At 40.2% G+C, this 14,923-nt stretch overlaps 1 protein-coding gene and 1 long non-coding RNA gene across 4 annotated transcripts in view; both read left to right on the forward strand.

The window, feature by feature from the left end:
- LOC310754106 (uncharacterized protein) overlaps positions 1–883 on the forward strand; it is a gene marked incomplete at its 5' end in the record, with an annotated part of 138,910 nt that extends 138,027 nt beyond the window's left edge. For all 3 annotated transcript variants that reach the window (XR_014543619.1, XR_014543620.1, XR_014543621.1), the window contains one exon: positions 208–883. The remainder of the gene's footprint in view (positions 1–207) is intronic.
- A 1,205-nt stretch (positions 884–2,088) lies between these two features.
- LOC310754142 lies at positions 2,089–4,058 on the forward strand. The gene is made up of 2 exons (XR_014543653.1): positions 2,089–2,168; positions 2,983–4,058. It is a non-coding gene; the product is annotated as an uncharacterized lncRNA (long non-coding RNA).
- Positions 4,059–14,923: the final 10,865 nt, after the last annotated feature.

The following is a 14,923-nucleotide window of genomic DNA, read 5'->3' on the forward strand; positions in this document are numbered from 1 at the left end:
GTTTGAGTAATGTTTCGCAGCTAATGAAGATCAGATAGGAAGTACTGAGAGGAGAGTTTAATTGGTTATATTCTTCCTCAATCTTCTAATCCCAAATGTTGCTGCTGATCTCATTTTAAACATTTCAATATCCACCACCTTCATTGCTGACTTCCCTAGTCAAATTGAAGGGGGAACCCCCATAACTATGCATGTTTTTCTTTTCAGAAAACCCCGGGAGTTTTTGCAGTACAGGCGATATAAAAGTGCCTCTAAATTCCTGGACTTTGACATGTGGAAAATATGGTGTCTTTGGAAACATTCAGACTGCTAACGTGAGATATCAGGAATGCTATTTCATTCCTGCTTTGGTCCCGGAAAGTCAAGACATAGAGGTCTTGTGTGGGAGAATGGGAAGGATGTTCAGCTTGAATGCGGTGAGGAAAATCAAACCCACATGAAACCTTTGAAAAGAAGGATTCAGACAACTAAGCCACTCTTGATGTGCATTGGAAGTTCCTTATTTTGTGGATTTGCCACAATTGGCTTCTGTGAGTGGTTATCCACATGCTTTACTAATTATCCCCAATCTGCTTGAAGGCACATTTATGAATGTCAATCATTTATTGTCAATTTATGTTCTCCAGGGGGTGAGTGGAATGGAAGCTGTTGATAGTGCAGAAACATTTTAGACTTAATGCATTAGCATTTCCATGAGGATCATACCACACAGTGACTTGACAAGTCCATCTTCATCCTAAATAAACATAACCTTTTGCATCTCTTTTGCAAGCGACAGGAAAACTGAGCAATTTCCTTAAGGGGGCTTTAAATTCTTGGCACAATGCCAGCACTCTTGTTGCATTTTTGAAAGAATAAAATGTAACATTCGTTCAAAAAACAACTGATGGTTTTGTTTATTCGTTGCTAAATTTGAAGTGGGGGGAGTCTTTGCTTAACCCACATTTGCAGAAACATCAGGAAGCATTTCAACAGCAATTCGTGTGCCCCCACATTTGAACGTGAGCTTATTCTACCCATGGTCTTACGATTTTATTTAAGATTCTAGAAGAGGGATTCAAGTTAGGTACTGGAGTGGGGGGCAAGAATCGTTCCTTAACCTGAGGCCAATTTATGTTTCCTGCTGCAAAGTTTCCTGGTGCAAAACAGGTTTCGTTCCTGATCAAATGCCATAAGCATACGTGTCAAATTAAGATTTATTTATGTTTGCCCCAATACACATCACTTGCGGTACTGCAGCACACTGGTTCTTCCCTAGCCATTAACTAAGTGTTCATGAGAGCAGAGCCAGATTGGACCTATGGATTTCTACTTGCAGAACTCCACTCAGCCTTCCTCTGTGGGCCACATTGGACGTGACACTAAATACATCCCTGGAAGTTGCATCCTTTTTTTGTTCTTTTATTCCAAATAGTTCATTCCAAATAGTGTGTATATGCACATAGGAGGTTAACACTTTCCTCAAACACCACAGACCAGACATACTGTGGCTCTGGTCATGATTACCCCTTGCAGTGGCTGTTTAGAGGAGAGGGAACTTCCAGTGAGGCATTCTAGTGCCATTTGTAGTTTGGTCTTTGAATGAGAGGGATACAAAGCAGCATAGAAATCTGTTCAAATCTCGTTGTGGAGAAGTTTAAAATATTGATGGCATCATCATCATCATCTTTATCTGAAGATTTCAGGATGGTCCACATCATAAAAATAAAAGATAAAAACCCAAAATACACAAACACAAGAGCAAAAACAAAAGAATAACCCTCCTCCTCCCACAAGCACGTTTAAAAGGATATAGGATATTAATCAGCCAAAGGCTTGTTTGAAGAGGAACGATATCACCTGGTGCCTAAAGGTATAGAGATGTATTTCCACCATTAGCCACCAGGCAAGAACAATCCTCTTCAATCTCTGATACAGAAAGTTTTAAGTAATATTTAGTTATTTATTTGAAATAATTTATAGCCCACATTTAACTGGTAATGATGCAAATTATGGTGACAACTTTGCATGGTGCTCTCTCTCTCCAAGCAAAAAAGGATATACAACATTTTGGTGCTATGAGCTCATCTTATATGGCTCTGTAAATGGGTCCTTGTGCATAGCAGCACCCTGCCTTAGTGGATGGGAGCTGATGCAGTTGAAGATCGTACCAAGTTGCTATTTCATTTGTGAGTATAGAGAGCTGGCTGGGTCTTGTAGATTCTGTGCCATAAATTATATATTCCCCCAATGAAGCACCTTAAACTCAATGAGCAGAAAATCTAGATTACGTAACCAGAATGCATTACAGAAATTATAAAAATTATGCACATTAAACTGACATGCATACAGCAGTAGCATTAGCATTAGGATTCCTGGTAGTTGTATTTGCGGGGCCTGCGGTAGGCAGCTTGTGGAGAGAACTGGGGCAATGGCAGCTTTGGTAGTGGGAGAGAGTACATACTCTATGCCAGCAGTCAGTCAGCTTCATGCTACTCAACATTTTGTCCCCAGTGAAATCATTCTCATTCTCTGAAGTATCAGAAAATAGGGGGGGGGGAGATCCCATATAATATGGGCTGAGGGAACCTCTAGTACTTCATGACTGAAATACTTGAATAAAAACCACAAGATTTAACAAACTTGTACATAAGACATGCAGAACTGGTTTTGGGTTTATGGGATTTCTTTGCATTAGACAAGTTCTGAGATGCTCTGCAAACCATTTCCTCCTAGTTCAGATATTGCTGTGCTTGTGAATAGTGGAAGACATTCTAACATGCGTTTTATACCATGAATCCAAATATTATTATGCATGTTTGATTTTCTTAAGGTGTATCTTTACAAGACGTCTCAACTTATGCATTATTTCTTATACATTGATTAGCTTGTGTATGGTACATATGTATTTCAGATTGAATGTTTTTTCTGACAAAGTGAATTAGGTGGTGTTTACCCTACTTACACTAGTGAGGTGTATCTATATTTAATTACCCTTTTCAGATTTGTACTCTGCTCTTCTCCTTCATGGATCACTGCCTTGTCGTGGCAAAGGGGCCACCCAAGATGGCCATAGTGGAGAGTTTTGACTAAACGTGATCCACCTGGAGCAGGAACCGGCAAGCCACTCCGGTATCCCTGCCAAGAAAACTCCATGGACGAAAACAACAGGCATATAAAAGTTATGACGCTTGAAGATGAGCCCCTCAGGTTGGAAGGCATCCAACATGCTACTGAGGAAGAGCGGAGGACAAGTACAAGTAGATTCAGAGCTGGGCTGGGCCAAAGCCGAAAGGTCGCTCAGCTTGATCGCTAAAGAATTGCTGCTTTTGAATTATGGTGCTGGAGGAGACTCTTGAGACTCCCATGGACTGCAAGAAGATCAAACCTATCCATTCTAAGGAAATCAGCCCTGAGTGCTCACTGGAAGGACAGATCCTCAAGCTGAGGCTCCAAGACTTTGGCCACCTCATGAGAAGACTCCTTGGGAAAGACCCTGATGTTGGGAAAGATGGAGGGCACAAGGAGAAGGGGATGACAGAGGACAAGATGGTTGGACAGTGTTCTCGAAGCCACCAGCATGCGTCTGACCAAACTGCGGGAGGCAGTGGAAGACAGGAGTGCCTGGTGTGCTTTGGTCCATGGGGTCACGAAGAGTCGGACACGACTAAATGACTAAACAACTACACTCTGCTCTTAATTCTACTGATGGTGTTTTCCTTACCTTTATTTTCTTGTGGACTTGGTAAGAAAGGCTGTGTACACGCTAACCTGTTTAAAGCATAAAAGCAGAGTTTTTCCAAGTCAAAAATCATTCATGCTCATCCTCAGCATGCTACATAAGGATGGATGTGGTTATTTGATGCATATTTGAAAACTCTCCCCTTAATTACATTATCCACACCTTTTCCTCTCTACACATGTTCCAACTGAATTAGGAGAATCTTGGTAAATGCCCATATACAATATCATTGGGCAGGTGTAGATACACCTATTGCAGATGTTAATACTGTGCAGCTTGAAGCAACTGGATGTATACAAACTGACTGCTTTTGGAATAAAACATTAGATATTCAAAACTTTATTTGCAGAACTTTCTTCAAAACAGAACAAAAACTTCAAAGATACACCCAAATAATTCCATACAATATCTTGTACATGTCCAGCACAGGCTCTGCATCTTACAAATAAAATAACATAATCAGAGCTGACAAAACATAGCTCTCTCTCTCTCACTCAGGCTTCATTAGCCTGTATGCCATCTCCAAGACTATGTAGCTCCTGGAGGGCTTCATTATCACATCTTACTTCCACTCTGGCTTGGAACAAAAGACTAAAGGCAGCTTCCTTTTGAAATGGCCATTTCGCAATTCAATAACCTCCCGTGTGATCTAAAGTTAAACACCTCATCAGAGCTAACAGAGAACAGTAACTGTTACAGTAGTTGTCAACCTATCTAGGAGTTCAGAGAGCTTAATATAGCCCCATGGGAAATCCCCATCTTAAAGCCTTCAGTAGGACACATTTACTGTAGCCATTCTTCATTTCAGTGTCAATTAAACAATCATCCTTAACAACACCTCCCATTGTTGGGACCACCTATGGGGGTTTAAAAAAAATAAATAAATCCGAAAGGCCATATTGCAGAATAATGCAGAATCAGTCTTCAATAAGCTTTTATATTTGAAATGAAACCAGCTTTTCAAGAAGGGGCAAAATTATGCAATCTAGATAATAGAGAGTATGTGTCAACTATGTATCAACTCTCTCTAATAGAGAGTATGTATCAACAAGTAGTCGCCACTGATTCCAGAATAAAATGTTATGTGCTCACAGCGTAAGTGATATTGAAAATTTACATATATGGATCTCAGGTAAAACACCCCCAGGAAACATTATATTCAACACGTTATATATTACTGATATATTGTTATGTTGTGTTGTGTTATATTTGTTTTATCTTGTTTTGTAAACCACTATAGAAACTCTGCTCAGTTTTTAAAATAAAATTGTTTGCATATTTATCACTTTTGTTTCACACCCTTCTGCAAAGTAGCTTAAGGTAGCATAGATTAGGTTATTCCATGTACACCATGAGTTCTTTGGTTGCAAGTCTTACTCAAAACTTTACTTGCAATAGGAGTGAGCTAATGAGTAATGCTTGCTTATCTACACCATATTGCAAGATACGCTGTAGGTCTCTTTGTTGTTTCATTTAGTAAAGTCACATCATACATGTAAAAATTATCTTGTTTTTCTCTCTCCCCTTGCCACCTTCAGTTTTTGTGACAGCTTTTCCATTTTGGCTGTTTGCCAGATTATATTATACCAGTGATCAATATTCATTCATTGAAAGGTTTTCCACGTTCTGGCTATTACCATTCTAGCTGCTGTTAATAAATGTGTTATTATTTCCATACTTCTTGATTGGCCCATATGTAAAGTATATAAATTAAGTAAGGCTAATGCTTGGATTATTGGGATTGACTCAGAGATAAAGTTATCTCTTTAAAAGTTACCTTCCAAAATTGTTATATTTGTGGAAATTCCCACCACTGGCATGTACCTATACGAACAATCCAGTGCTATATGTTTGACAGTACACACTCTTTGTTCAGAAGAAGATTCCTGGTCCACCCATTGAATAACTGACACACACGCCCAAAATGCCATCATTCCCAACATCATTGCTGGCCATTTCCAGTTCTGCTTAAGTGCTGGTGATTTTGCTATGGTAGAATGAGAGGAAACTTATTTTCTGCCCAAGACCTCAGGTTCCTGTTGCCAAGATGCCTGAACATGAAATACTGGTGATGTGTAACTGGGGGCAGAAGTTGCACTGCAGAGAGAGCAGGGTAAAATGATGAAAAGAAGGGGAAAGAGCAGGGATCTGTTCCATGATATCTGGCATCTTGCTAAAGAATATGATGGGTATGAAGCATCTGTCTTCATCTCCCCATTTACTAACTGCACAAGTCTTTAGATCATTTCTTGTTGCTTGCTCTTAATTGGTCTGAAATTTCTTTCCTACATAAATAAAGTTTACCATACATTCAGCATCCTTGAAGCCAGTGGGGCAACGTCTCCTTGACTTCAGTATTCACAACATTAAGTCCATGCAAAGCGTTTCAGTTTTCTCAAAGCCTAATGCCTGCTTTATTTTTTAATGAGGGTGTTATTGTCATTATCACTTCTTGAGTGCAATTCTGCTGCAAAGAGCAAAACAGCTAACATCTCTGCTAAACCTCCACTCAGAGTGAAAAAGAAAAGCCATAACAAAAATTCTTCCTACGCATGCACTTGTTTTAGACACAATTCTTCTTTTTAAAATTTTTATTCAGTTTTCTTTTTCATTCATTACATACATCTCATATCCATAACATTTACTATGTATTCTTTCCTCCCTCCCTTCTTAGGCTTTCCCCAACTTCCGCTTCTGGTATGTTTCTCCTTTCACCCACCTTGCTACTAATACTAATAATATATTTATACAATAACATCTATGCTACAAACATAAAAATGAAAATAAGTACACCATATTATTTCTCTATCTTCTACACATTTTCTAATACTAATGATGTGAATGTTTATTTAAATCCTGCCATCAAGTCTATAGACTTACTTTGTTTCTGCAAATATAATATAAATGGTTCCCATTCTTTTTCAAAGTCACTGTTGTATTTTTCTCGTAGTCTGTCTGTCATTTTTGCCAGTTCTGCATAGTTCATCAACTTCTCTTGCCATTGTTGTTTAGTTGGTGTTTCTCCAGTCTTCCAATTTTGTGCAATCAACATTTGCGCAGCTGTAGTGGCATATATAAATAGGGTCCTCTTTTCTTTCGGTATATCTTGGCCTTAGATACCTAGTAGAAAGCCTTCTGGTTTTTTTTACAAAAGTTATTTTCAACATTTTCTTCAACTCATTATATATCATTTCCCAATAAGCTTTTACCTTTTTGCAATCCCACCACATATGATAAAACATACCTTCTGCTTCACACCTCCAACACTCTTTCTTTTCATTTTTATACATTTTTGCCAGTTTAACCAGTGATATGTACCATCTATACATCATTTTCATATAATTCTCAAGAATATGCAATCTGTAAATTTCAAATTTACTTTCCACAATTTTATCCAATCCTCAAATTGTATGTTATGGCCATTTTAGACACAATTCAGAAGGGCAACACATGTACAGATAAGCATATATGTAGAACCAATTAATGTGGCCAGTGAAAAGTTCCGGACAGCCCAAGGAAAATCAGTTTTCTTTAATGAAGAGTTTGGGAGAGTTACTGTGGCTTTGTGAATATCTGCTACATGCATAGAGTGATGGGGATGCAGCAGGAAAGTAGGTGGTATTAATGACAGACAGAATGCCTGCAGGTCCCTGGGTCCAAGTATCACAGAGGCCACAAGACTGATTCACCCAGGTTTCATTTTCTAGTATTTTGCAGAACTCATGCAAAACTCAATTTTTTCTTGCCTTTGTCTTTCAAGAAAGCCCTGGGTATTTCATGTAGTTGAGTACACATACAAAAAAAGATGGTTATATCCAATGTTAGTTAAACATTCAAATGTAATGGACATGACATTAGATCCATTAATTTCAGTGAGTAAAATCACCCAGTAGGGCTTTATTGAAAAATGATAACCAAAAGTGAGGAGGAACCTAAAAGGTTCACAGAAGATAATTTATTGCCCAACACATTTTAACTACTACAATGCATAGTTCTTCTTTCAGGGTAATTCTTATTGAGTTCTTTTGGAGAAAAATAAAAACTGTCTTTGACTATGGTTTCTTCTTGAAAGCACCTTTTTGAGAGTCACCTCTGAACTCAAAAATTTGGGGTAATAAATAGTCTTCTATGCACCTTTGGGGTCTTCTCCTCCCACCTATCATTCTTACACCTGATGCCTTCTTTTTGATTCTTTACTACCTATCCTGTTCTCAGTTCTGTAAGCAGGGGAGATAGTGCTCCCTAAATTTAGGTATTCGGGGGGAAATATGAAAGGCCTGGTATACAAGGACTATTTTTGAGACTGCTTCTCTCTAGTGTTAATCGTTTTCCTGATCAGAAAAGGCATCTGAAAAGAGGAAATTCACAAGCTATCAAGTTTGTATAGAGTGGAATGGCCTCTCTGATATCCCTTATCTAAGGGATCTATTGTTCTCCTTCCATTAGTAGGAGTTGCATAGAATGACATAAAGTATGCCACTTAACTTTCAATATGAAATGGTAGTAGTATTCCTGCCCTTTTAACAAAGCCTTTTTTTCAGTCTCACTCCTAGTATGTGCCCTCATAACAGAACATCGCAGGAACATTTTTGCTTTTATAATACCTTGTTGTCAACCTTGGATCGATTCATGTAGTACAGGTGTGAAGAAATAGGACTGTTGGCCATTTTGTGTTTGGTTTTCTTATTTTAACACTTGGATTGTAAAATCATTGCCTTAAAGAGACTCTTCTGCACTGAAGGAACATCATCTTCATCATCATACCCTGCCCATCTGCCTGGGTGGCTTCCAACACGTATAAAAAAAGGCCAAACGTTAAAAGCTGCCTGATACAGGACTGCCTTCATGTGTTTTCTAAAAATTGTGTAGTTCTTTATCTCCTTGACATCTGATGGGAGGGCATTCCTCAGGGAGGGTGCCACTACCAAGAAGGTCCTCTGCCTGGTTCCCTGTAACTTCACTTCTTGCAGTGAGGAAACTGCCAGAAGGCCATCGGAGCTGGACCTTAGTGTCTGGGCTGAACAATAGGGGTGGAGATGCTCCTTCAGGTATACAGGGTCAAGACCACTTAGGGCTTTAAAGGTCAACACCAACACTTTGAATTGTGCTTGGAAATGTACTGGGAGTCAGTGTAGATCCTTTAGGACCAGTGTTACATGGTTCTGGCAGCCGTTCCCAATCACCAGTCTAGCTGCCACATTCTGGATTAGTTGTAGTTTCTCAGTCACCCTCAAAGATAGCCCCACATAGAGCACATTGCAGTAGTCCAGACCCTCCAAGCGTCCCTATTTTCCAGGGAAATCCCTGATTTAGAGAAGCTGTCCCGGTTTCTGATTTGATCCCGGTAATTCTGAAGGCAATCCTGGATAGGGGACAGTTTTTTAAAATGTTTAATGTTTTATTATGTTTTTATATATGTTGGAAGCAGCCCAGAGTGCTGGGACAACCCAATAAGATGTGTGGGGTATACAGTGGTACCTCGGATTACAGACGCTTCAGGTTACAGACTCTGATAACCCAGAAATATTACCTTGGGTTAAGAACGTTGCTTCAGGATGAGAACAGAAATTGCACGGTGGTGGTGCAGTGGCAGCGAGAGGCCCCATTAGCTAAAGTGATACCTCAGGTTAAGAACAGTTTCAGGTTAAGAACGGACCTCCAGAACGAATTAAATTCTTAACCCGAGGTACCACTGTAAATAGTGAAATTATCATTATGGAATGGGATGTCCTTATTTTCATCAGAGAAATGTTAGAGGGTATGGTAGTCGCAAGTGGGAGATAACCAGGTGTAGAAGCTTGTCAACTCATCTTCTTGCCCTCCCTCACATTCATCACTGCAATGATTGCTACCTTTCATTTATTTATTTCCAACTCCCCTTAAAGCTGTTTATCTTTATAGCCTTGGAGACTGAATATTTTGGAAGTTGAACACTACTAAATGCCCGCGTTAGATTGTCATCTAAGACAACCCAGGGAGCACCTTCATTGCAACTGTGAACAACTGAAATATAGTGTTGTCTCCACAGGGGGAGGGTGCAGCTTCTGTTGTGAGACATTCAAATATCTTTTGACTGTTACTGATTAAGAAATATTTTCATTACTACCAAAGGAGTAGAAAAATATCAAATGTTCTTTCCTGCCACCCTTTGGCATTCACCCAATCCCTTAAATGGTGTAGAAGAGTGTCAAATAAATGCTTGAAAGGTTTGTTCTCCCTCTTTTTCTATGGGTTATTACATGTCATTCAAAGGCCTGGTCTTCTGCTTACAGAAAACATCTGGTTACAGAGGAGAGCATCATTCTCTTTTATAACATCATTGCCCACACACAGCAAGCACAATACAACAAGCTAGTATAATCACATCATTAAAACATCTTATGTGTCACCATGCCAGTGTGTAAAATGTTTGCTGTCGTATTAGTAGCCTTCAAAAAAGGAGAAAAGCAGATTCCTGTGGATGCAGCAATCAGATCTGTAAGCCAGACAGCATAGTCAAATCACTTTGAAAGAACATCCACTACCTCTCAAACAGCAATCAACAAAGTTTGACCTGGTGGCAAAGAAGCTTAATAGCCTGCCTTTTCTCTGCCAGAAGACAGAGCCAGAGTGAGATAATTTTTTAAAAAAAACAATGGCAAGCATAAGCAAAGGAGCACATATTATCATATCAAGGTGGTTATGGTCCTGCTTTGGCATATCAGGAGTACATAGTAAATGGATAAAACTAAGTTTGCATGCAATGAACTTATATTTCACAGCAATTGCTATCTGGGAACTACACATAATGCTAGCTGAAGTTGCATGTTTTCTTTAACCCAGAATTGAACACTGGAAAGTACCTGAGAATGTCACTTCAGTTAAGTCCAAACTGTATATTCATAACTTAGATATGAGGCTGGTGGAGAGCTTCAGAGCAGAATTCTGTTGTCTAACCCCACTTCCCCATTCAACATACTGCTATCAATCTCTGCCACAAACATACATTTCCCCCCAACAATAAACACAGTAGCACCTCCATTGTTTGTACATACCACCCCAAAAAGGATAAATGTGGGGGGTATTAACAGACAACAGCAATAGGTATTGGCAGCATATTACAGTGAAGGGGGAAAGTATTTGATCCCCTGCTAAATTTGCCCGTTTGCCCTCTGACGAAGAAATGACCAGTCCATAATTTTAATGGTAGGTTTATTGTAGCTGTGAGAGACAGAATAACAACAGAAAAAAACTCAGAAACCCAAAAGACAAAAGTCAGAGATTGATGTGCATTATAATGAGTGAAATAAGTATTTGATCTCTTTGCAAAAGATGACTTAGTACTTGGTGGCAAAACCCTTGCTGGCAGTTACAGAGGTCAGACGTTTCTGGTAGGTGGCCACCAGGTTTTCACACATATCAGGAGGTATTTTGTCCCACTTCTCTTTGCAGATCCTCTCCAAGTCAGTCAGATTTCGAGGCTGATGTGTAGCTACTCGAACTTTCAGATCCCTCCACAGATTTTTGATGGGATTAAGGTCTGGAGACTGGCTAGGCCACTCCAGGACCTTAATGTGCTTCTTCTTGAGCCACTCCTTTGTTGCCTTGGCCATGTATTTTGGGTCATTTTCATGCTGGAATACCCATCCTCGACCCATTTTCAGTGCCCTGGCTGAAGGAAGGAGGTGCTCACCCAAGATTTGACAATACATGGTCCTGTCCATCGTCCCTTCGATGCAGTGAAGGTGTCCTGTCCCCTTAACAGAAAAACACCCCCAAAGCATAATATATCCCCCTCCATGTTTGACGGTGGGGATGCTGTTCTTGGGGTCATAGGCAGCATTCCTCCTCCTCCTCCAAACACGGCGAGTTGCGTTGATGCCAAAGAGCTTGATTTAAGTCTCATCTGACCACTACACTTTCACCCACTTCTCCTCTGGGTCATTCACATGTGCATTGGCAAACTGCAGACAGGCCTGTACATGTGCTGTCTTGAGAAAGGGGACCTTGCGGACTCTGCAAGATCTCAGTCCTTCACGGTGTAGTGTGTTACTAACTGTTTTCATGGTGACTATGGTCCCAGCTGCCCTGAGATCATTGACAAGTTCCCCCCATGTAGTTCTGGGCTGCTTCATCACCGTTCTCATGATCATCGCAACTCCACGAGATAAGATCTTGCATGGAGCCCCAGACTGAGGGGGGTTGACAGTTATTTTGTGTTTTTTCCATTAGCGAATTATTGCACCAACTGTTGTCACCTTCTCACCAAGCTGCTTGGCAATAGTCTTGTAGCCCAGTCCAGCCTTGTGCTGGTCTACACTCTTGTCCCTGACATCGTTGGACAGCTCTTTGGTCTTGGTCATGGTGGCTACTTTGGAATCTGCTGGATTGATTGCTTCTGTCCACAGGTGTCTTTTGTACAGGTACTGTAACGAGCTGGGATTACAGGTAAGACCTCTCCCTTACAGCAGGTGCTTCTAATCTCAGCTTGTTGCATACAGTGAAGATACCAGGTAGCCTGACATCTGGCTGGTTGATAGGGGATCAAATACTTATTTCACTTATTATAATGCACATCAATCTCTGACTTTAGTCTTCTGGGTTTCTGGGGGTTTTCCTGTTTTTAATAGAATATGTGTTTTATTGGTTTCGTGTAAAACAAATGCAACAATAACAATAAACAAATAACACTCAAGGCAAAGTTCACCTGAGCCCTTTGTTCTCAATATGCAAGCATCATTTATATAAAAGAAACCCAGTGTGTCTTCCCAGAGTGAGCCATGTGTGACAGGTGGTACACACAACACCCTTGAATGCATTAAGAAAATGCCCTGAGCTTTTTAGGAGGTGGGGAGGGGCATGCAGCGGAATATGCCAAGCAGAAACACTCAGCAGATTCACCTTTTCCCTGAAGAATCTGGTTGTTGAATTGTTCAACTCCGGGATAATTTGGTCTGCAATAGCAAGCTCATTATTTCGATTTTTTTTTAAAAAAAGCACTATGAGGTGAAAATGATTAAGATATGTGCTTGGTTTAACTAAGGCATGGATCTGCATGATTGGTAAATGCCATCAAATAGGTTGTCCAAAGATCATCTCATCCCTACATACGGAGCTGATCACTTCATCCTGTGGATTACCAGGAGGTTTGTTCCATGCACAATGTCAGAATTGGCCTTTAGTGTGCCAGCATCTACTCTTTGGAATTCCCTAGGCCCAGCCCGCTCGTGTGGCGGGGTGAGGCAGCTGCCTTGGGAGGTGGAAGGCCCCACAGGTGCCCTGCCTTCCCAACCACGTCCACCAGTGATGGAGCATCCGCACCCATTTCTGGTGAGAGCTTGGCAGAAATTGGCGCCAAGGCCGGTGGCAGAGGCAGCAGAGCAGATGGAGCAGCATAGAGGCAGTGGAGTAGGGCAGCACTTCCCATTTCGCCACTTGAAGCAAAATTTTTCTTCACTGAATCTTCTTCTTCTTCTTCTTTGGCGATCACTCGGAGCTGAGTAAGATTTTCTTCCATGAACACGCTTTTAACAGTGAGTCCATAAGTGACTGTGGAGGCCAGTTCTGGATCCACACGTCCTTCCACAGTGGGGACATAGGTTTCTGGGCAGGAGCTGATCCCGGTGTGGATTTGCCAAGCATGCCTTCTTCTTAGCACGTTTCTCCCTTGTGTCCTCAGTTCAAGCATCTTCAAAGCCCAGGACACCTTTGGTAAAGGCTGTTCTCCAGTATTTTAAAAAGACTCCAGCAAGGTCTTTTAAATGGGAAACAGAATGCAATTGCTCTGAGGAATTTTTAAAGTGAGGAATAGAACCTGTTTGCAAATCATTTATAGAGGAAAATTTCTAGGAAACCAAAGTTTAAAAACAAGTGATTTTTATAATCTCACACACGTACTTGTTCGAAGGTTTCTTTGCTCCTCCAATTTCCTTGGCATCATCATAGCATGACAGGGAACAGATTATATCTCCTCCTGAAGGATAAATACATACGTAATATTTGTTTCTCAAAGCCTTGTCAGCTGTACTACACTTCCATAGATTATTTTGTGCAAATTGCAATTAAATGGACTAATGATGCAACATTTGAACTGGTGGAAATGTTTAGTGGAGTGGGAGGCTGCAAGCAATAAACTTAACTTAGAAGTATGCTTTTGTCACATGTTGCCAACCATATTTATAGTTGTCAAGGGTCAACGCTGGAAAATCTAAAAAATAGAGAATTGAATACTCTGATCTTGGACCTATCCAGATTTCATTTTCGATGGTTTGCTCATGTATTTACCATATTTTTCCACATATAAGACAATGTTTTTTGCTTTAAAAAATTAATCTCGGGTGTTGGTGGGGCAAGCTCCACTACTGTCCCCACACATGCGCACACACACCTGCCCCCCAGGTGCCCCTGGCGGTTGCTACGCCAGTGCCAGTGCTATGAATATTTAATAAAATATCAAAGTTGTTCTATTTGATGTTTAAAATATTGATTTATTAATTTTGGGTTAAAAAAATTAGGGGTCATCTTATACACGGGAGAATACAGTAAGTGCTTGTGCAAAGAGGAACTTCCTGTTAATGATACCTGATCTGCAAAATTTCAGCCTGCCCTTCATCACTTCCGTCGTTACCCTCCTCACATGATACAAATATAATACTCATGGAAGAAGCTGAGAATAAAATGAAAGCTGTTAACTAATGAAATATTATTTATTTCAGTAGTATTATACTATATGTGTGCATATGCACTTATATTTATTTGTATCCATTGTTCATTATGTTTAATATAATAGTTCTTTACATCTATTTGTTTATTTGTTTATTTTTTAATGAGCGTGTAAGTTACTGAAAATCATGTAGGAGCTAACTGTTGGACAGCCACTATGCTGGTCTGACGGAAAACGCTAGCCTGAAGGGAATTTAGTCAGCCAGCCAAGCATTCAAGGTTGTCTTTGAGTTGACCGCAAACAAATGTAGTTTCTACAGATTTAGCTACAATTTCTGTTTAGGGACTTTTTGTGTTATCTATGGACTCTTGTCTGTTTACATTCACAGTAACCATGACTTGCTGTGCTTTGCAAGGAAGCATTGGGCCAACCAGACAACTGAAGTATGGCGAATATGATCCAAAGTGGTTGTCTGACTGCCATTGGCCCAGATTATGACTCACTATGCCAAAGTAACCACAATTTTGCAGTGGGTTCAATAGTGTTTTTTTAATAACCCA

The sequence above is a fragment of the Podarcis filfolensis genome (genome assembly GCF_964270895.1).
Source record: "Podarcis filfolensis genome assembly, chromosome: Z".
Taxonomy (NCBI): Eukaryota; Metazoa; Chordata; class Lepidosauria; order Squamata; family Lacertidae; genus Podarcis; species Podarcis filfolensis.